Source organism: Dasypus novemcinctus, chromosome X (genome assembly GCF_030445035.2).
Source record: "Dasypus novemcinctus isolate mDasNov1 chromosome X, mDasNov1.1.hap2, whole genome shotgun sequence".
Lineage (NCBI taxonomy): Eukaryota > Metazoa > Chordata > Mammalia > Cingulata > Dasypodidae > Dasypus > Dasypus novemcinctus.
In genome coordinates, this window is record NC_080704.1 from 183,359,170 (window position 1) to 183,382,436 (window position 23,267).

The 23,267-nt window shown below is 36.7% G+C and overlaps 1 protein-coding gene across 5 annotated transcripts in view; it reads left to right on the forward strand.

Moving 5' to 3' along the window:
• The first annotated feature begins 333 nt into the window (after nucleotides 1-333).
• The window catches only part of GABRA3 (gamma-aminobutyric acid type A receptor subunit alpha3), a 401,316-nt gene continuing 378,382 nt past the window's right edge, over nucleotides 334-23,267 (forward strand). Inside the window, exon 1 of one of the 5 annotated variants that reach the window (XM_058290915.2) lies at nucleotides 334-801. The gene's annotated coding sequence lies outside the window, so the exon portion shown is untranslated. The remainder of the gene's footprint in view (nucleotides 802-23,267) is intronic. The other 4 variants (XM_058290918.1, XM_058290916.1, XM_058290917.1 and 1 more) reach the window with 4 other exon arrangements.

A 23,267-nucleotide genomic window follows, 5' to 3' on the forward strand; every position in this document is an offset into this window, starting at 1 on the left:
TGGAATCTGAACAGACGAGATTGTTAAACCTTTATTTGGAGCTAGGCTAAGAAGGCTTGTCAGTAGGGATGTAAGGGAGATAAAGAGGGAGGCAGTGCACTTATCTTCTGTTTTGCAGCTGCAAGTAAGCATCATACATCAGCTGTGGTAACCCATACTTCCTCTATCCTCCTATTCGCTCTTACCCTTTTGCTCTCTTTCTCTTCATTTTGCTTCCTCTGCTCCTCCCCTTTTCTCTGAGCTTCCCTTTATTTCTCTACTGGATACTGTAAAGAATAAAATATTACTTTAGTCTTTCCTAAAACAGCCACAGATCCAAAGCTTTGCAGCGCTGTATTATACCGAGCCCCAGCACAGTCTCATGCTCAGCACCAGGCAGTGGTGAACCCAAAGCCAGCAAAGAGGGAGGGGAGGAGGGGAGGAAGAGAGAGAGGGAGAGAGAAAGAGAAAGAGAGAGAGAGAGACAGACAGACAGACAGACAGGACAGACAGACAGAGAGAAGGGGAGAGGGGGAGAGAGAGAGGGAGAGGGAAAGAGAGGGAGAGGGAGAGAGAGAGGGAGAGGGAGAGGGAGAGGGAGAGGGAGAGGGAGAGGGAGAGGGTGAGGGAGAGGGAGAGGGAGAGGGAGAGCGTGAGCGCGCGCAAGCTAGAGAGCAAACCAGAGAGACAGACAGAGAGAGGGACCGGGAGAGAGACCCACAGAAAGAGAAGAGGAAGCCGAGCTCTGTCAGGGCTCAACCTCCAACTTGTTTCAGTTCATTCATCCTTCTCTCTGCTGCGGGGAAGTGACTGTGGAGCTTGGTAAGAAACATAGATGTCCCTCCTTCCCCCTCCCCCAAGCCCAGGTCTGCGTTAGCGATAGCATCTCTCCCCCATACTGAGAGTCTCCTTGGGTTGGCCGGGGAGGCGAGACATGCTCTGCAGCTGTGATGCTATCCTGGGTTCGCCAGTGGGGCTGGTGGAAGCCCAGAGGCGGCATCCGGCACGGAGGCACTGGGGTAAAGCCTGAATTTTTGGAGGGGGGGGTGGGTTGCGATGTGGTGTATGCGCGATTTGCTTCATTGTCAGTGAATTGTTTTGTTCCTCTTCGGAAGCAGGTCAACATTGACCTTGCAAATCGCTCCCCCCCCCTCCCCCGCAGCTGCTGCAGAAAGCCACCGAGTGGCACCTAGCCAGAGCAGACAGTACTGCCAGGACCCCCCAGACAGCCCTAGGCACCAAGGGATAGGGTAATGGCTGGAGCTTCCTTCCTCCTTTAACTCTTTCTCTGCAGCTGCTTCTCACTGCTGGAAAGGAAAAAGAAGGAGGTAATCATGCAGGCACTTTCCCCTTCTCCCCACTATCTCCCTCAGAAGCAAGTGAGTAGAAAGTTGTAAATCACTGTTTTTTGGAGATTGAGACCTCTCCCCTTTCTTTAAAAGGCTCACTGTGTGCTTGGGCCTGAGTTCCTCCACAAACTTGGGAAACAGTTTTCTTCCTTCTGTTTGGGAAACACAATCTCATTGACTCCTGTTCCCATTCTCAGCTATTTGAGCTGACAGCCTGGACCAGAGATTCAGATACCCCACCCTATCCCAGTAGCAGGCATGGTGTTGGGCCCAGCTGTGTCTTTGGGAAAAAGAAAACACCTGATGGTTTGTCTGGCACTGACCTCCAGTTTCCTGCTCTTCTGGTTGTAGCTGCTGGTGGCACAGGCAGGACTGGGAAGACTGGGCGAGGGGTGGCTGTTAGATTTTGAAAAAGCAGAGTGAGGAGCCAGGATTGGGAATACAAATAGTATGGTTTATTGAGATTCAGTAGGCTCTGGATGTCTGGAGCTATGTCAGGACTCTCTGAACTATCAGGGGAAGGAGTCTGGAAAGTTGATAGGGGCTTTCTGAGGTAGAGACACTGTCTTGCTCAGAGTAGTAATTGTAACATCAACAATACTAGTGCTAAGATTATTGAGTTCTTTGTATGTTTCAGATCCCTGACTGAGGGCTTAACAATTTGTTTTGCCTCTCTGAGTTCTTACATTAACCCTAGGAAGCAGACACTTATTATCTTTGATTGACAGATGAGGAAACTGAGGCACAGAGAGGTTGTGCAACTTGTCCAAGGTTATAGAGTAATGAGATATCTCAGTTGGGAATTAAAACACAGATAAACTGTTTCCAGAATCCAGTTCTTAACCTCCTTGGGGAGAATTTTGCACCTTTATCTTTGGGCAGGTGTGAGTACAGTAGAAAAGAAAGGAGTGGCCTGGCCTCTGCGTAGAACAAGGAGAGCTTAGAGTGAGGCAGAGTAGTTGGTCTTTGTGGAGCCAAGCCTCACCTAGGTTTCCTAGGTTTTCCTTGACCAGCCTGCTGCTCTTTGAATAGGATGCCTGGAAAGACTTCACTTTACTACTGTCATATAGCCTCATCTTTTCCACAACCAGCCTCTGACTGTCCCTTTTAGGACTCAGTCTTGCCCTTTCTTCCTCAGTGCTTAGAGGCTCCCTGTACTGAAAATTTTAGAATACTAAAACCTTAGAACTGGAGATCTCCCTAAAGATCATTAAGCTTTACTTCTCTACCCATTTCTTGAATTTGTCTTAAACATCCAGTTTGTTGACTGATTTCTATTTGAACTCCCTGTAGTAACAGAGAGCTTGTTAGGTGAGTCTTTCTATCTTAGAGTAACTCTGATTGTCATAATGTAATGCCCATTTTAAGCCAAAATCTGTCTCTTTGAAATGTTTATTCATTGACTCTTTTGGACTTTCTGGAAAGAATTTGCTTCTTCATAATAATAACTCTTCAGATAGTTGAAGATAGCAACCATGCCTCCCCTCAAACCCCAGATATGAAAAAAACAACAAAGTGAGGGGTCATCATTTACCTCATTCTAGAGACTATACTATTATTAATATGGTTTAACATCCCATTCCCTTGTTTGTCAGCCATAAACTGATTATACACATCAACAGCTCTGACATGTATGTTTCCTTCCTTGGAAGAGCTTGCTATCTGGTATCAATTAGACTGATGTGAACAAAACTTTCTTATGTGTTTGAAAAGACCAGGAATTGGTAGTTGCTACTCCTTCTGAAGTTCCAGAATGACCACATAGTAGCTAAGATAGGAATGTTTGGAGAATTTGAGAGGCAGGAGTTAAGGGTAATTATCATAAGGCAGAAATTCAATTAAGTGATGATTCAAAGTTCATACAGTGTTTGGAAGGTAGAAGAATTAACCACTTTTTCTGAAAGTATCTCAGAAACAATTATGTCACTGACGGGATGGTACAGAGTAGGGATTGGGGTGAAAAGGAAGGAACTTGCAGTGTGCTATGGGGAAAAACTGACCTGGAGTTAGGAAACCTGGCTTGTTTCCTAGCTCTGCTAATTTACCTGCCAGAATTTGCCAATTACCTTGGGCAAATGACTTCCCCTCCATAGCATTCAGTTTTTCCACCAATAAATAGACTCTGTCTCCAAGGGTCTTTTATCTCTGAAATTTTGTCTCTGAAGTAAATCATGAAATCTAAATGGTTTAAGGGGATTTAGAAATCATCTAGGCTGGTGTTTCTCAAATTTTAATGTGCAAAAGAATTCCCTGGGAATTTTATTAAAATGCAATTCTGATTCAGGAGATCTGAGGTGGGACCTGATAGTTTGCCTTTTAAGAAGTTCCTAGGTGATTCTGAAACTGCTGTTCCACTGACCACACATTGAGTAGCAAGTCTCTCCTGTAGTGCTGGTCAAACCATCTGTAGTGAAGGACCAGATTTTTTTAAAACATTTTTTTTTATGTCTCAATCCATCACAGACTGTTACTTTAGTAAAATACCATAACTATGAATTACTGGAAAACTGAAATAAAAAGACAGACAAAATATAAGCCCACATTTTTATTATTAGATTCAACAGACATAATATTATTCTGTCAAATTGCTATAAAATTTTCTAAGTGCTTACTCTCAATTTTTGTCATTGCTGACTGGTAATAAAAGTTCACAGACTGACACTTTGAATAGCACTGGTCTAAAGTACCTGATTATCTAATTCAAGAGGTCCAGATGATCTTTCACCTTTGGGTTGAATATCTCCTTTGACAGAGAATTTACATCCTCCAAAAAGAGCATCATTATTCAATGGTTACTACTGTTATAAAGGTTTGCTTTTCCTTAAAAATCCTAGTTTCCCAGTAGCTTCTGTTCACTATTTGATTACATAATCCAAGCAGATAGGGACTGTTTCTATGCAACTGACTGTACCATCAGTCCCTACTTTAGAGTATGACATAGAGTAGGTGCTTAATAAATATTTTTAAAATGAATAATGAACTACTTGGTGCTACTTTTTTGGAAGACTGCATATTTATTAAAGAAAAGTAACTTTGGCTTCTTGGCTCCCTTCAGCCTCTGGGCAGCAGGGATCATTCTATTTTATACATTTATTATGATGAATAGAAAGCCAGATTGCCTGTCCCAGAGAGCTATGTGGCATCCCAATTTTACTTGAAAGGAAGGACAGGAAACCAGGCAAAGATTTTATTCACCTTAAATTCCAAGTATTTACCTGTAACTCAATCATTCATTGATTCAGTCATTCAACAGCTATGCATGCAGTGATGTGGTTAGTCATTGTGCAAAGGATACAAAGGAAAGGAAAACAGACACTCTCCCTGCTTTCCTGGATCTTAGAGTTTGATGGGGAAGACACCATTAATGAGCTAATCACACAATCATGATATTTCGGTTAGTGATAAATGTGATGAAAGAAAAGTATGGGGATGGGTCTATCTGTGAAGGTACATAACAGAATTTAAGAAAACACTCCTGAAGTTTAAGAAAAGCTTCCTAAAGGAGCTGATATTAAGGCCAAGTAGGGATGTATATGGGGGTGCGTGAGAATGATAGAGATGGTGGACCATTTTTATTGATGGAGGAAAGAGCATGTACAAGGGCCCTGAGAGGAGAAGAGCATGGCGAATTTGAGAAATTGAATAAAAGCTGATGTGGCTGGAGTGAGCTATTGTAAGGATTTTGATCTTTATCCCAGAAACAAGAGGAAATGATTTAAAGGGTTTTAAGCAGGGTGACTGACTTGATCTAAGCTGAATCCAATCAGTATAAGGTTACAAATGCCTACTTTAAGCCACTGGCAATGTGGGAGATACAAGATGATTTAAGAATAGCCTGTAATCTCCAAGACAATGCAGCCAAGTGGCAGAGAGAAGAAATGCATAGAGAAGCATAGTAATAGGAGGATGAGATCCATGCTCATGAGAGGCCTCACAACTAAGGTTGAAAACAGCTTCTTGGAAGTGCATTTGAACTGGGCTTTGAAGATTAGACAAACTTTGGACATGCAGAGTTTGGAGGATGGAAGAAGTATTCTAGGCAGGGGCCAGAACAACTGAGAACAAGTACTGGAAGCAACAAGGAGCTCAGTTATGTTGAGTAAAGTGTACGTTCAAAGACAGTATGTGAGAAATGCTTGGAAAGTTGGGTGGAGGGCTTGAGTGTAATTAATATTGAATGCTAGCCTGGGAGATTAGGACTTTACTCTCTAGGCAGTGGAGAGGCAATCCCCCACTTTATGAATGAGTAAACTGATCCTGAGACAGGTAGTGACTTGATTTGCCTATAGTCATACAGGTATAAAGAAGAGATCCAAAGATGGTACTCTAGGGACTGCTTATCTTAAGGTATGAGAAAACAAAGATGAGCCTGTGAAGACTACAAAGGAGGAGAGGTCCAAGACAAAGAAGGAAAACCAGGAGATACAGTATTGTGGAAGAACCAAGAGGGGAGATTTCATCCAATGTTGGACAAATATTTATTGAATACCTAGCATTTATAGGCATGGAGGAAACAACGGCAAGCAAAAAGGACATGTTTCCTGACAACCTTGGGACTGAGGGTTTAAATGCAGTGATGATAAATATTTTTCTAAAAGCCACTGAAAAATTTCTTTATAAATTGTGGTTAGTGAATACAGGAAAATATACTGCCTTAAAGAAGAAGGTGTGACTAACACTATCTAATATTATGGCAAAGTTGATTATTGATAAATGACACTCAGTTTCTACCAGTCCACACTTTGACACCCACAGTACTTACTAACAGTTAAGGGTAGCTAATGCATATCCATTTTGCAGATATTTGGCAGATGATAGTACTGAAATAGTAAGGGAAGGGAAGGGGTTCTCCAGTGGTATGACCACAGACATACAGACTTACTTGAAAACCAAGTTACATGTCATATTGCTTGACTGGAACTCTCACTTTAAAGTAAGAGGCACCTGACAAGGAAAAAAAAATCTTATAAAGAACTGGATATTATGAATCAGTCTAAAATGAAAATTCAATAGTCTAGTCTGGATTTTAGTCTTGGTTTGGGTGCTGACTTAGATTCTTAAGACAAGTCAATTGTCCTCATTGGGCCTCAATTTCCATAACTAGATGAGAGTAGTTGGACTAGACCTAGATAATTTATTAAGACCCTCTCAACTGTAAGGATCAATAATCCATGCTCTTCTTTATACTACATTCTTATGGTTCTGCACAGTTGGTTCAGGCTCTATTATTCATTTAAGTAACACTAAATATTTTACACATAATTTGGAGAGTTATTCATTTTGGTAGAAGTATTCACAGGTTTTGGAAAAAATCACAGGAAGGCTTCTTTCTTCTTTCATTCCTGAGATGGCTGAAATTGTGACTGTCCTAGAGCTAAGGAAAGAACCAGACTGTATTCTAATATCTGTTGGAAATCTGTGAAATGGGTGATATTTCTGCTACTGTAGATTTGAAATAAAATAAGGACATTTAAAAAAATGGTGTGGAATACTGTGAAATAGAGGCAACGTGATTTATCACATATTCATTAATGTAATGGTCAAGGTAGTTTCTTCTTAAGAGGGAAGATAATGGTAAATTGAAATATTGGTTGATTAAAGAAAACATTGTTTTATATTGAAAAACAGGATTTTAAAGTTATTAATGTCTGTATATAGTAGGTCTCACCATAAACAAAAGGAAAGTAAAAACCTTCCTGATGCATATTTTGCAGAATGCTTTTCTCTTTAAAAAATTGACCCTTAAAAGGAATACTGTATTACATAGATATTTTGGAGGGGGGAGTGGATGGAGATGGAATTATGTAAGTAATCATAGTGTAAAACAGCTTTTAAAAATAGTACAAAAAGAACTCAGAAATGGCAGGGTCATTAGTGATCATGTAATGGCAGTCTTATCATCCAGTACATATGGTCATCTATTTTCAGTGTGAATAATTCCAATAAAGTTTGTTTAACACCACTTGATAATAGACAGTTGTGATTGCTGGTGATTTTTTTCATACTGAACTGAAATCTGTTTTCTGAATCCAGCCCACTGGTCTTGCTCCTTGGAGTAACACTGATGCCAAGTAATTTTCATTTCCCTTCCCTTTGATAGCCATTCAAGTATTTAAAATTTGTTATTTAATTTCTTTCATCTTTTCTCCAGCCTATATATTTCAAATTCTTGAGCTCTTATGACATATATTTTTAGTTTTCAGTATTACTGTTAATGTTTAATGTCCAAGCCTGGACCTAGTATTCTAGGCATGACCTACTAGAGCCTCCATTTCAAAATTCTTTACATTTATAATCCGCCTTAAGACTGTAATAGCTACATTTAAACTTTTCTTCTGATTATAAAAATGAAACAGCCTCATTATAGCAAATTTGGAAAATGGAGAGAAGTTGACACAAATCACCTATGAACCTCTAATCCAAAGATAAGTTAATCTACTTCCTTCCAGATTTGTTTCCATGATAACATAATTAGAATCGTACCTTATATGTATAATTTTATACCCGTGTTTTCCATTGATATTATATTGTGAGCATTTCCCCATGTCATTAAACAGCCTTCAAACCAATTTTTAAGAACTGTGTAATTTTCATTTGTACGCTTTATACTGTAATTATTTAATAAATCCCATATTGGCTGTTTAAATTGTTTTCAATTGTAAGTTAATGTGAATAGCCCTGCAATGTATATGTATATATATCTCTGAACCTCACCTTTTCGAGGTCTTGACTCAAATGTTACCTTGGTGAGGTCTCTGTGACCGTCTTACATAAAAATCCAAAACTTTCTCCCCCAACACTTACTCTTTCCCTTTCTTACCACCCCCAACCCTGGCCTGTATCATCACCTAACAGACTAGATATTTTATTTATTTTTCTTATTTGTTGTCTGAATCCTTGTATCAGAATGTTAAGCCCTGAAAGGACAGGGATTTTTCTCTGTTTTGGTCACTATTGCATCCTCTGTGCCTAGAACAATGCTTGACACTAAATATTTGTTGAATAAATGAATGGTTTTCTTAAGACGGATTTTATAAGAGGCATTACTAGACCTATAAAAACCCTTGGTTTATTTATGTGAAGTTGTACTATTATACAAACTGCCAATTTCTGCTCATACACCTATGTCAGTGCTGCATATTATCATTCTTTTAAAATATTTTTCAAATGTACTGTTTTAAAATATGTTTGTTTTATTATAATGAACTCGAATACATTTTCTGTTTCTTGGTCACTTTTGTTTCCTTTCTATGATAATATTTTCATGACCTTTGTACCTTATTTTATTGAAATATTCTGTTTCTCATTCATTTGTGTTGCCAATGTGTACATTTAGACCTTTATTTTTAGTTTTATATGTGGAAAATACTGTCCAAGATTGCTTTTTAAATTAATTTTTATGCACAACCTTAATTTTTATGTAACTATATCTTTTCATTTGCACATTCTTCTGATGAATTAATGTTTAAAATTGGATAGATGATAAAACGGATTATTGTTCTGGTACTTATTCTTTATGTTTAGGTGTTTAACCCCTCTAGAAGTTATTTTGGTTTGTGGTGTGAGGTAATTTTCTAAATTACTTTCCCTTTCAATTGTTTCACATCATGTAATAATAATTCATTCTTTCCCATTGTTTTGTGATACACATTTCGTATGTACTAAATTTATATATATACTAGATTCAATTTGGGATTTATTTTACATTTCCTTTTGTCTGTCTCTTCTTACACTAGTTACAAAGTTTAAATGTTACTGTAGCTTTAAAATAATTTTTATCTTAGCTTTGCTACTTACTAGTTGGGTGGTCTCTAAATCTCGATTTATTCATCTGTACAAAGAGTAGATTAACATATTTAGTTTGAGCATTTAGTTTTGCAAAGGGATGTTTTTGCTATTATTTCTGCTAATTGATTATGGCTGGTATATTTTCTATTTTATTACATGTTTACTGTATTATTTATAATTTTAACTTCTGTTTCTTCACTTTTCTTAAATTTGTCATAACTTTTAGTTTTCAAAGTTTATTTTCTTATTTTTAATTTTAAAGAACATAAAAGATATTAAAAGGACTGCAGAAAAGAATCCAAAATCATGAACAAATATTGGTATCGAACATACCAATGAGAATGAACAAATGTTAGCATTTTGTAATTTTTGCTTCACGTATGTTTTATTGAAAAAAATAAATCATTACAGATAAACTAACTTCCCTTAGTTTCTAGCCCTAGCTTCATTCCTTTCCAGTCTATCCTCCTCCCCACCCCCAACACCCAGAGTCACCCACTTTTGTTTATTTTTCTGTAGCGTTACCTTTTATTATTGAATTGTAAGAGTTCTTCATATATTCTGAATACTAATACTTTGTTGGGTATATGTGCTGCATGTATCTTCTGCTAGTATGTCACTTGGCTTTTTACTTTTTTCACAGGGTCCTTTATCCTACAGAGATTTTAAATTTCTATGTCAAATTTGTCAATCTTTTAAGAACTATGCTTTTTGTGTCATATTTCAGAAATATTTCCTTATCCCATGATCATAAAAAATGTTCCCTAAATTTTCTTTGAAGAGTTTCAAAATTTGGCTTTACATTTAATTGTTTAATCTATTCGTTTGTTCTGTTTTTTGGTATGTGTTGTGAAATATAGATAGATTTTTTCTATGTGAAAGCCATTTGTTTCAATATTATTTTACACACTGCTGGCTTAAATTCAAATTCCATCATATTACCCACTTTCTATAGATACCTGGACCTATTTCTAGGCTCTCTGTTTTATTCTGTTAACGCAATTGTCTGTACTTATCTTATTTATTAGTGCTTTATAAGGAATCTTGGTTCATAATGTCAAGCTATTTGCTCTTTACCTTACCCCTACCATACCCTTTTGGTTTTTTTTGTTCTTTCTAAATGGACCATTGACTATGGGGTGCGGTGATGCTCAGAGATGTACTTACCAGGTGCAATGGATGTGTCACGATGATGGGGGAGAGTGTTGCTGTGGGGAGATTGGGGGTTGGGGGCGGTGGGGTTGAATGGGACCTCATATTTTTTGAATGTAATTTTTAAAAATAAACAAATAATTTTAAAAAATTGATTCTATCAAGTAAAAAATAAATAAATTGTCTTGTTTATTTTTGGCCCTTTGCTCTCCGTCTTATCTTTAAAATAGGATTGTCAAATTCTAAGAAAGCCATGTTGGTTATTCTTGGCTCTGTACTGAATCTGTAGAATGATATGGGGGCAGAATTGACATCTTTTTGATTAAAATCCTTCCTTTTCACAAAAATGGTACATTCTGGCATTTTTCCAAATTTACATTTACTGCCTTTGATAAAGGTTTGTAATTTTATTAATAATTTTCTTACATATTAGATTTATTCCTAGATATCTTTTATTTATTTTTCAGTCAGGTTTATTGAGATACAATTTACACAAAATAAAATTCACCCTTTGTAAGGGTGTAGATCAATGAATTTATTTTTAAACAGGTTTTATTGATACATATTAATAAAGCATACAATTTATCCAAAGTCGAGTGTGCAATCAATGGTATTGGTATAATTACATAGTAGTATGTTCATGACTTCAATGATTATGAAAGCATTTTCGTGATTTCAATAATAATAAACAAAAAACAAACAATATAAGAAAATTTCTCACTTTTCAATCTCTCTCCCCTGCTGTACATAGTTGCTCTTTCTGCCTATTCTTGCACAATTATTTGTTTATTAGTCAGTTTTATTGTGATATATTACATACCATATGCTCTATCCAAAGTATATAATCAATGGCTTTTTTAAAAAGCTATTAAAAAGTCCTTTATTAGAAAATTGTAAGATAAATAGAAAAATAGATAGAAGGAAATTATACATTTTGAAAGAAAGTGGAAGACCAGGTTAGATTTAATATAACCAATTATAAAAAAATAGCATAGCAACAACTATTTATAAAGGTAAATAATAATTCAAATATAATAAAAATTAACTATAGCGTAATTCTAATTTTATATTACAGCTTTAACTATTGGACATAATAATCTCTAAGAAAGAAAGAAATTATTTGTTTAGCTATTTAATTTCCATTTAGGCCATAATTCTTTGTAGATAATCAAATTCCTATTTGGGATTTCTTCACATCTTATTTGAGTGAATGACAGCAGATAACAATTTGCCAACTCATAATTTTATGAGGCAGAAAAACTCAAAATCTTGTTCAACAGTAGTCATGCTAAATCATTATTTATCCAGATAGATTATTTTAATTAAAGAGTATGAATAAGAAAAGGTTAAAGAAAAATGAAGTGTCTAAAAATATATCTCTTCTCCAGCCCTCCTCAATTAAAAACAAGGTGTTTATTTTGTATTAAAAAATTACAGAATACTGATCACAGGAACGATTTGTAAGTTGCACTGTATAATTATTGTTCATATACTATAATACTGTTATTTAACATTTATTTGGTCTACTCCAGCTTTTTTTTTTTGTTTGTTTGTTTGTGGTAACTATTTGCATAGAATATCTTTTTCCAGCCTTTCATTTTTAGCTTGGTTGTGACCTTATGTTTGAGGTGGGTCTCTGGTAACAACATATAGATGGCTTATTTTTTAAAATCCATTCTATCAGTCTATATCTTTTGATTGGGGAGTTCAAACCATTAATATGCAGTGTTTTTATTGTAAAGGCATTACTTACTTCACCAATTTTGTCCTTCAGCTCTTTGTTATCATGTCATTCTATTATTCATCTTCTTATCCTTTAGTTTACCCTTCCTAATAATTTTCATTTATAAACTGTTTCCCAAATCTCTCACCTTTGTTTTTTCCTTTCAGGTTGCAGCACCCCCTTTAGTATCTCTTGCAATTTTGGTCTTTGGTAACATAATCTATCAGTTTTTGTTTGTCTGTGAGGACTTTGAACTCAGTCTCATTTTTGAAGGACAGCTTTGCCAGATACAGAATTCAGATACAGAAAAACTGCCAAGTTTTTCTCCTTCAATACCTTATATACACCATACCACTTTCTTCTTTCCTCCATGGTTTCTGATGAGAGGATGACACTTAATCTTATCAAGTTTCCCTTGTATGTGATGCTATGCTTTTTCTTTCTGTTTTGAGAATCTTCTCTTTATCTCTGATATCTGTCATTCTGTATAGTAGGTATCTGGGAGTAGATCTATTCTGAAATATTCTGTTTGGGGTGCATTGTCCTTGGATATTGATATTTAGGTCCTTCATAAGGGGTGGGAAGTTTTCACTCATTATTTCCTCATATATTCCTTCTGCCCCTTTTCCATTCTTTTCTCCTTCTGGGACACCAATAATGTGAATGTTTGTACATTTTGCATTGTCATTCAATTCCTTAAGACTCATTTTTTTCATCCTCTTCTCTTTCGCTTCTTCTTTCTTTTCCAGTTCAGCTGTAGTGTCTTCAAAATCACTAATTCTGTTTTCAAGCAATTCAAATCTGCTTTTATGTGCCTCTAGTGACTTTTTAAAAAGATTTTAAAAATATTTATTTATTTTTACGTATTGCCTGCCTCCCATGGCTCCCTCTTCTGTCTGCTCATTGTCCGTTAGTCTTCTTTTTCCATTTTTCCTACCCTCCCCAAGATAGTTCTCTAGTCTGTCTGTCTGCTCATTGTTTGCTCACCTTCTACTGGAGGCACTGGGAACCCCATCCAGGATCTCCTACATTGGAGGCAAGTGCCCAACAGCCTGAGACACATCTATTCCCCACAGGCTCTGGTGTCTGCTGGTTTGTGGCATCTGCTTGTTGAAGTGTCTGCTAGTTTCAGTGGGTGTGGTGTCTAGCTCACTGCAGCAGTGTGGCATCTGCTCTTCTTCTTTAGGAAGCACTGGGACCCAAACCTTGGACCTCTCATGTGTTAGGTGGGTAAACCACATCTGCTTCCTATCTCTAATGTATTTTTAATCTCATCCATTGTGTCTTTCATTCACATAAGGCCTGTTATTTTCTTGGCAGGCTTTCAAATTGTTCTTTATGCTCTCCCAGTGTCTTCTTAATATCCTTTATTTCTTTAGTTATATTTTCTTTAAGTTATTTGAAGTGATTTAGGAGAGGTATATGATTCTCACTGATTATGTATTAAATCCTGTATCTCTTCTGAATATTTGGTTTATTCTTTCGGCTGGGCCATCTCTTCCTTTTTCCTAATATGGCTTGTAACTTTTTGCTGATGTCTAGGCATCTGAATATGTTGGCAAATTTACTCTGATAGCTAACTTTTATCACTTGCCTGTTGTTGTTGTTGTTTTTCCCACAGCTCTTATTTGATATTTGGTTCAATTTATTCTTGGTCTTCAAATTTGCCTAGCTTAAGTTGTCAAAACTGGGCCAGGGACTCACTAGTGGGGCACAGATTTTCTCCCAGTGGTTGGATACAGAGAGCACTGTTTTTGACCATGCAATTTCCAGACTGGCCACCTTATGGTGCTAGTCAGCACACCTATTCACAGAGGTGTTTCAGTCTCAGCTTTCCTGTGTTCCTGTGTTGAATCTCCAGATTGGAGATTCAAAGTGAGCTCTGCTGGCCAAATTCACTCTAGAAAAGCACCCCAACCTTTCCTCCCTTTTCCCTTGAGACACCTGACAAGGAGGAAGTTGTCTGCATGTCTGCTCCCATCTAAGTTGGCTACAGGGAGCCAGGTGTTTCACTCCAGCTTAATAGCTTGGGGATGGGGAGGGAAGTCCTTCCTGGCCCCCACGGGGACTTGTTAATTCACTTTTGTCATTTATTTTTAACATCATAAATTATTTGTGAAGGACTTTTATCATTTTGGCTTCTTCATCATTCTGTCCCTCACCCTCATGGAACAGCAGATCTGTCTGTCCTGTTCTGCTGACCCCCAAATCAGGTCCTTTGGGCAGCTTTTGATTCTTTCCCTGTTGTTGTTCTTGTTGTATTTTTTTAGAGTATTCAGCTCTGCCTGTTTGTCTGAGGCCTTCTTCTCACAATCCTTTCAATAATTTTGACAAGTGTATATGATTTTGAAACCACCACCACAAATAAGATGTAGGACATTTCGTCGCTCACCTCAAAATGTTCCCTTCAGTCCCTTTGCAAATAATCCCTTTGCCCTACCTTAACTCATGGCAACCACTGTTCTGTTTTCTGTACCTATATATTTTTCCTTCTATAATATCATATACATGTAATCATGTAGTATTTAGACTTTTATGCCTCGGTTCTTTCACTTAGCAGAATGCTTTTAAGATTCATCCATGTTGTTGCTCATATCAGTAGCTCATTTAGTATTGCTGAATAATATTCAGTGAATATAGATGTACAACTATTTGTCCATTCGTGAGTTGATGGATGTTTGGGTTGTTTCCACTTTGGGGCTATTATAAATATTAATGTTATAAATGTTTTCATACAGATTTTCCTTTATACATATATTTTCATTTATACTGGGTAAATACCTACAAGTGGAATTTTTGGGCTGAATGGTAATTAAAAGTCTAATTTTATAAGAAACTAATAAACAGTTCTCTAAAGCCAATGTATCATTTTATATTTCATTAGCATTTGTGAAAGTCCTAGTTTTTCCACATCCTTACCAACACTTGGTATTTTCAGTCTTTTAAATTTTAACCATTCTGTGAACTCATTGTGGTTTAATTTGCATTTCCCTAATGACTAATGGTATTGAGCATTTTTCATGTGATTATTAGCTATTTGATTATCATCTTTGGCGAGATAAACATTCAAATCTTTTACCCATTTTTTAATTGGAAGTTTTGTGTTCCCATTATTGAGTTGGAATAGTTATTTATTTATTCTGTATTCAAATCCTTTAGAAGATGACACGCAAATTTGTGAAGTGTTCCATATTTTTAAATATTTTTTAAAAAAATGAATAAAAAATTTTAAAAAACCAAAAAAAAATAACTGTTTTGAAAATATCTTTTCCCATTCTGTGGTTTGCCTTTTTATTTTCTTAATGGGTTTACTCTTTTAAAAGTTCTTTGCCTAACCTAAGGTCAAAACAATCCTTGATTTTGTGTTTTTCTTGAAATGTATAGTTTCAAGAATGCCTAGATGGATTTTGCTGATGAATGCCTAGATGGATTTTGTATTTACAGTAAGGTAATATTCCAGAAACACACACGCACATATATATTTTCATATGGATGTCCGATTGTTTTTTTCAGCACCATTTGTAAAAAAGACTCTTTTTTACCCATTAACCTACCTTGGCTCTTATGTCCAAAATCAACTGACCATGTGTATATGTGTGGTTCTACTTCTGGACTTGATTTTATCTCTTTGATCTGTCTGTGTAATTTTACATTACTATACTATATTCATTATTGTAGTTCAGTGGTTCTCAACGGGGGCAACAAATCTCCTCCAAGGGGACATTTGTCAATATCTGAGAAATATTTGGTTGTCACAACTGGAGGCAGGATGCTACCAGCTTCTAGTGGGTAGAAGTCAGGCAGCTCCATACAACAAACTATTATCCAGACCAAAACATCAGTAGTTTTGAGGTTGAGAAACCCTGCTAGAGCTGATTAAGTCTGGAAACAAGGCTCTGTGGATTCTCCAAATTTGATCTTCATTTTAAAAAGTTAATTTGGCTATTGAGGGGTTTTGCATTTCCATATAAATTTCATAAACAGTATGTCACTTTCTCCCAAAAATCCTACTGGAAGTTTAAATAAGATTGAATTGAATCTGAAGATCAATCTGAGGAGGAATGACATCTTAACCATCTTGAATCTTCTGATGTATGATCATAGTATTTATTTTCATTATTTCCTCTTTAAATTTTCTTAAGAATATTTTATAGTTTTCAGTATATAGGTTTTTGCATATATTTTATTAAATTTATGCCTGTTATATGCTTTCTGATGCTATTGTAAATGATATTTTTAAAAATTACAACTTCTGAATGTTTATTTTATATAGAAATGAAGTTGATTTTTTTGTATTCACTTTATACTCTATGCCCTTACTAAACTCACCTATTACTTTCTATTTAGATGATTATGCCACCTGGGAATAAAAGCAGTTTTACTTCCTTGTTACCAATCAGTATAATTTTTTCCTGTATTGAACCGATTAGGACCCTTAATAGAATGTTGAATAAAATTGGTTCTAGCATATCTGCTTGCCTTGCTCTTAATCTTATGGAGGATATATTTACTCTTTCACCATTAAATATGATTTCATCTTTCAATTTTCTTGCCTGCCATTAATCAGTTTGAGAGTTTTCCTTTCATTTCCTAATTTGCTGGCATATTTTATCATGTATGGATGTTTGACTTTTACAAAAGCTTTTTTTTTCTATTGAGACTATCATAGTTTTAATTTTTAAATATGTTGATATTGTGAATTACAGTGATTAATTTTTGAGTGTTGAAACAGCCTAACATTCCCAAGATAAAAGCCCTACCGGGTTATGATGTATTATATAGGATAATAATATTATGATGTATTATCCCTATTATATATTTCTGGATTCAGTTTGCTAATATTTGTTAAGGTATTTTTGTGTTTATGTTCAATAGGGAGGTTAGTCTTCACATTTCTTTTCCAAATAATGGATTCAGTTTTGGTGAAGTCATTCTGGTCTCTTAAAATGAGTTGGGAATTATTCCTTCTTCTATTTTCTAGAAGAGTTTTTGGAGAATTGTTATTGTTTCTTCATTAAGTACTTGGGAGAGTTCACCATTGATGACATCTGGGCCTGTAGTTTTCTTCATGGTAAGGTATTTTAAACTACAAATTCATTTTTCAATAGAAAAAGTTCAAGTTGTCTATTTCATCTTGAGTCAGAGTTGGTGATTTTTGTCTTTCAAAGAATTTGTCCATTTCATCTACATTATTCAATTTATTTAAATAAAGCTGTTTTATCATATTTCCATATTATCCCTTTAATGTTTGTAGGATCTGCAATGATATATTCATCTTCATTCTTGATAATGATAATTTTATCCTCTGTCTTTTTCTTTTCAAGTCCGTTCAGAATTTTATTGATCTTTTCAAAGAAACAGCATTTAGTTTCATTGAATTCTGCTACTATATATATTATTTCTTTCCTTCTGCTTACTTTGGGTTTAATTTGCTCTTTTTTTTAAAGATTTATTTTTATTTTTTTCTCTCCCCTTCCCCCCCTGCCCAGTTGTCTGTTCTCTGTGTCCATTTACTGCGTGTTCTTCTTTGTCCATTTCTGTTGTTGTCAGTGGCACGGGAAACTGTGTTTCTTTTTCTTGCATCATCTTGCTGTGTCAGCTCTCCATGTGTGCGGTGCCATTCCTGGGCAGGCTGAGCTTTCTTTCGTGCTGGACGGCTCTCCTTACAGGGTGCACTTCTTGTGCATGGGGCTTCCCTATGCAGGGGACACAACTGCATGGCACGGCATTCCTTGCATGCATCAGCACTGCACATGGGCCAGCTCCACATTGGTCAAGGAGGCCCCGGGTTTGAAACGCAGACCTCCCATGTGGTAGACTGATTATCTATACATTGGGCCAAGTCCGCTTCCCTAATTTGCTATTTGTTTTCAAGTTTTTTAAGGTAGAAACTTAGCTCATTGATTTGAGTCTCTTCTTGTCTAATATACACATCTAATACTATACATACACCTATGTGTACTTTAGCTGTATTCCATAATTTTTTGATAAATAATTTTTATCAATATGGATATTTTAATTGGGGCATTTTCCTTTTTTAAGATTCAATTTATTTATCTATTTTTTAAATTAAAAAATATTTAATTACCTTTGTTTAAAGATACAGATATCAAAAAAGTGTTATCTTAAAAAATATAAGAGATTCCCATGTACCCCACTCCCTCCACCTGCAATTCTCCCACTTTCATCATTGTGGCACATTCATTGCATTTAGTGAATACATTTTGGAGCACTGCTGTACTACATGGATTATACTTTACATGTAGTTTACACTATCTTCTAGTACATTCAGTGGGTTATGGCAGGATATATAATGTCCAGCATCTGTCCCTACAATATCATTTAGAACAACTCCAAGTCCCGAAAATGCCTCCACATCACATCTCTTCTTCCCTCTCCCTGACCTCAGGAACTACCATGGCCACTTTCTCCACAACAGTGCTACAATTTCTTCCATTGCTAGTCACAATAGTTCTATGTAGAATGCCAATAAGTCCAATCTAATTCTTGTTTTATTCCTTCATCCTTTAGACCCTGGGATGGTGATGTCCATTCCACCTCTAAATAAAGAGTGGGGTAAAATCCCACATGGTTGATGATGTGATTTTCCTGAGTGCAGTTGTAGGCACTCTCGCTTCCCTGGTGTGATGGTTGACCATCTTCACCTCCTTGTTAGCTGACCTGGGTAAGTCCAATGAATCAGAGAGTAGGAGTTACAACTGTACTGAGGCTCAGGGCCCAGCTGGCACATGGCCAGTCCAGAGATTCACTTCTCCTGAGTATAGAGCAACCGCAGTGCCAACCACAGGTTAGGTTCAGTAAAATTGCAGAAAGGCATGTGTAGAAAGGTCACATCTGAGTCCAACTCTGTCACACTCAGGAGCACAAATTCCCAGGTAGGGCCCACTGAAAAGGCACTGAACTCCAGAGCCATCTGCCATGACCGTAGAACCTGTATGTCTCTGTAGCCCTCAGAAGCACCAGGACCTGGGATTGTATCTACTTTGACTGTCTCTGGAATCCTGCTGAGATGTACATAAGGGTGACCCCTCTGATGATTTCCTGACTCATTTCAAAGTCTCCTAGCCGTATATACTCATTTGTCTTTACCATTTCCCCCTTTTATTCAAGGTCTTTTCCTAGTTGCATCACCAGCTGGTGATTAGTAGTAATCCCTCTGTACCAGGGTGGCTCATACCCAGGATTCATGTCCCACACTGGATGGATGGTAATGCATTTACATGCTGAGTTTGGCTTAGAGAGTGGCCATATTTGACCAACATGGAGGCTCTCAGGAAGTAACTCTTAGGCACCCTGAAGTTCTAGGCATTGTTCTTTTTTCAGGTGCACAGGCTCACAAGCATAATCATTAGTATCAAAGGCTCATTGTTGGACCTTCTTTCTTTTTTGCTCTTTGCCGTAGCACTTGGGGGATTGTTGCTGTTCCTTTAGGAACTGTGATAGAGCTCCCTTGGCTAGGAACTCAGCATTCCCTCAATTGTGGTTTGTAACTCTAGCTACTATGACAATACCCAACAAATATCAGAACATTTTTATAGGCACTATATTAATGCTCTGGAGAATTCCCTCCCAACCATGTGTCTCCCATTAATAATACCCCACACCAGTGTTCCTCCCCTGTCATAATTGAACCCAAAACTTCTTCAAAACTTCTTCAAAAATGAAGCCAAATATACTGCCAAATTCAATTCGTAGGAAAATGAAATAGTAATGATAGGTTTAAAGATCAGAAATAGAATACATACTAATTTAGAAAAACTAATATAAAGTATAAAATAAATTAGTGTATTCAAAAATGGAAAATATCGTTGGGGGGGAGAGGGGGGGTGGGGGGGTGGGGTTGAATGGGACCTCACGTATATATTTTTAATGTAATATTATTACAAAGTCAATAAAAAAAAATTAAAAAAAATGGAAAATATCATAAAACTTTGTTTTTGACATTTTGCCTTTCATCACTGCAATAGATGTTGCCCTGTATGTATAGTGGCAAGGCAATTTCTTTCATTCCTTTCTCAGTTTCTCCGCTGATTTTTAAATTTTTTATTTTGTCTTCAAAAAAGTTTTAGATCACAGTAAAGTCATATATACAATATAGTGGTCACCCATATATCCAACATCAAACCATTTTCCCCCTTCTCCAACAATGATCTTTTTACATATTCATATTATATTTGCTGCAGCTGATGTACAGATATTGAACCATAGCTACCAAACATGGTTCCATTTAGTTTACATAATGGTTTATACTTTAGACTGTACCCTTTTCTAAATTTTTAATTGCACTATGGTTTTCATTATGGTATACATTTTAGAATGTACACTTTTATAATTTTTTATGAAATTTAAAATGTCCTATATCTATCATTGCACGGTCTTGTGGAACACTTCCATTTTCCACATTACCCCCACTTCTATCTAATCTATTCCTCTTTCCCCCTCCCCTCAGGGCCCACAGTGACGACCAAGCTTTCACTGCTTGAAAGACCAGATTCACGGATACTTTCAACAATGCTGAGGGCTTGACACACTAGACTGTCCTCCCCCATTAGTAGCCACCAATTTTCTTGAGAGACACCCTTCCTTATGTTTGAGAAGATCAGGCCTCCCCAGGAAGAGGATACACCTTCCCACTCATTGTATGGGTCTCCACCCAATGATATAACACACTATGACAAAATGGGCACTCACACTGCTTAAAAGACTGCCCCTGTGCCAAATGCCACCGATTAACCACCTTAAACAAGTAACCCTTCCTTGTTATGTTTTCTGAAGTTTTCTCAACATTATAGTTTCAAACACATACCTGAAAATCTCCCATGTTCATCTGCTCCCTCAACCCTCCCTCCAATTCCTTGCGCCATCTGACCCATCCTCCCAACCTTAGCCCCCCCTGAAGCCTGCAAAGCCTCACCCAATAGTATCCTATGCCCCTGTCTTATCCCTTCCCTATACAATTATTTACTTCCACTTTATCATACATTTCGCCCATGTAGGCATCAGCTCACAACCTTCCTCTCCTTGCCTATTTCCTATAAACCTATCATCCAGTCTCTAGCTCTCTGAGACAACTTGATTTGCTAATTTCATTTCAGAGAGGTCATGTATTGTTTGTCCTTCAATAATTAGCTTGCTTTGCTCAACATAAGCTCCTCAAGATTCACCCATGTTATCCCATGTCTTTATACCATATTTCTTCTTATAGCTGAGTAGCATCCCATCGTATGTATATGCCACATTTTGTTTATCCATTCCTGTGTTGATGGGCAATTGAGTTGATTCCAACTTTTGGCAATAGTGAATAAAGCCTCTATGAATACTGGTGTGCATATATCTCTTTGTGTCCTTGTTTTCAGTTCTTCGGGGTGTATTCCCGGCAGTGCAATTGCTGGATCGTATGGCAAATTTATAGCTAGTTTTTTTAGAAACCACAAAACTGTCCACCTGAATGATTGAATCCTTCTGCATTCCCACCATCAGAGGATGAGGTTATTCATTCCTCCACATCCTCTCCAATACTTGTAGTCTTCTGATTTTTTAATAACCACCACTCTAATGGGAGTAAGATGATATCTCATTGTAGTTTTGATTTGCATTTCCCCAATAGCCAGTGATTTTGAGCATCTTTTAATTGCTTTTTAGGCATTTGTATTTCTTTTTTGGAGAAGTGTCTGTTCAAATACTTGCCCATTTTTTTATCCCCTCTCCCTTGCGACTTGCTTGCTGTCTGCTCTCTGTGTCCATTCACTGTGCATTCTTCTGTGTGTCTGTATTTGTTACATCAAATTGCTGAGTCAGCTCTCCTTGTCGCTTGAAGGATGGGCAGCACTCCACAGCACCCTGGCTGGTGTCTCCCCAGCATGCAGGCAAAACTTACTGCACAGTGAGGCAAACCCAGGACCTCCCATATGGTAGACAGGAGCCCAACTGATTGAGCCACAGGCCCTTCCCTCTTGCCCATTATTTAAATGGGTTGTTTGTCTTTTTATTTTTGAGATATAAGATTTCTTATTATATGTAGGATATTAGTTTCCTAACATATGTATGGTTACCAAATATTTTCTACCATTGGGTAGGCTGTCTTCGCTTTCTTGACAAACTCATTTGAGGTGCAAAATGCTTTAATTTTAAGGAAGTCCCATTATCTACTTTTTCTTTCACTGCTTGGGCTTGTGTCTGAAGTTCATGAAGCCATTTCCAATTACAAGGTCCTGAAGATGCTTCCCTACATTTTTTTCCAAGGTCTTTCTGGTCTTTGCTCTTATATTTATGCTTTTGATCCATCTTGAGTTGATTTTTGTATAAGGTGTGAGATGGTAATCCTCTTTCATTCTTTTGCACATGGATATCCAGTTCTCTAAGCACCTTTTGTTGAAGAGGCCATTCTCTTCCAGTTAAGTGGATTTGGTTACCTTGTAAAATATCAGATGACTGTATATGTGAGGATCTATATCAGAACTCTTAATTTAGTTCCATTGGTTAGTATATCTATCCTTGTTCCAATACCATGCCGTTTTCATTACTGTAGCTTTGTAGTATGTTTTGAAGTCTGGTAGGGTGATTCCTCCAGTTTCATTTTTCTTTTTCAATATGTCTTTGGCTATTCGGCGCCTTTTTCATTTCCTAATAAATTTCAGAGTTTTTCTACTTCATTAAAAAATGCTGTGCTGATTTTTATTGGGATTGCATTGAATCTGTAGATCAGTTTTGGTAGGATAGATATCTTAATGTTATTTAGTCTTCCTATTCATTTACAAGGAATTTTCTTCCATTTATTTAAGTCTTTGATTTCCTTGCACAGTGTTGTGTACTTTTCTTTTACATCTTTAGTTAAATTTATTCCTAGGTATTTGATTTTTTAATTTAATATTGTAAATAGTGTTTGTTTCTTAATTTCCTCCTGATTGCTCATTATTGGTGTAAAGAAATACTATTGATTTTTGCATGTTGATCTTATAACCTACAACTTTACTGTACTCATTTAAAAGTTCTAGAAGCTTTTCTGTAGATTTCTCAGGGTTTTCTATGTATAGGATCATGTAGCCTGCAAATAGTGAAATTTTGACATTGTTCTTTCCAATTTGGATGCCTTTTTTATCAGGTTCTTTTCACAGTGCTCAAGCAAGTACTTGAGGAGGGGTGATAGTGGGTGTCCTTGTCTTCTTCCTAATCTTAGAGGGAAAGATTTCAGGATTTCCGCATTGTACATGATGTTAGCTGTGGATTTATCATATATACCCTTTATCATATTGAGA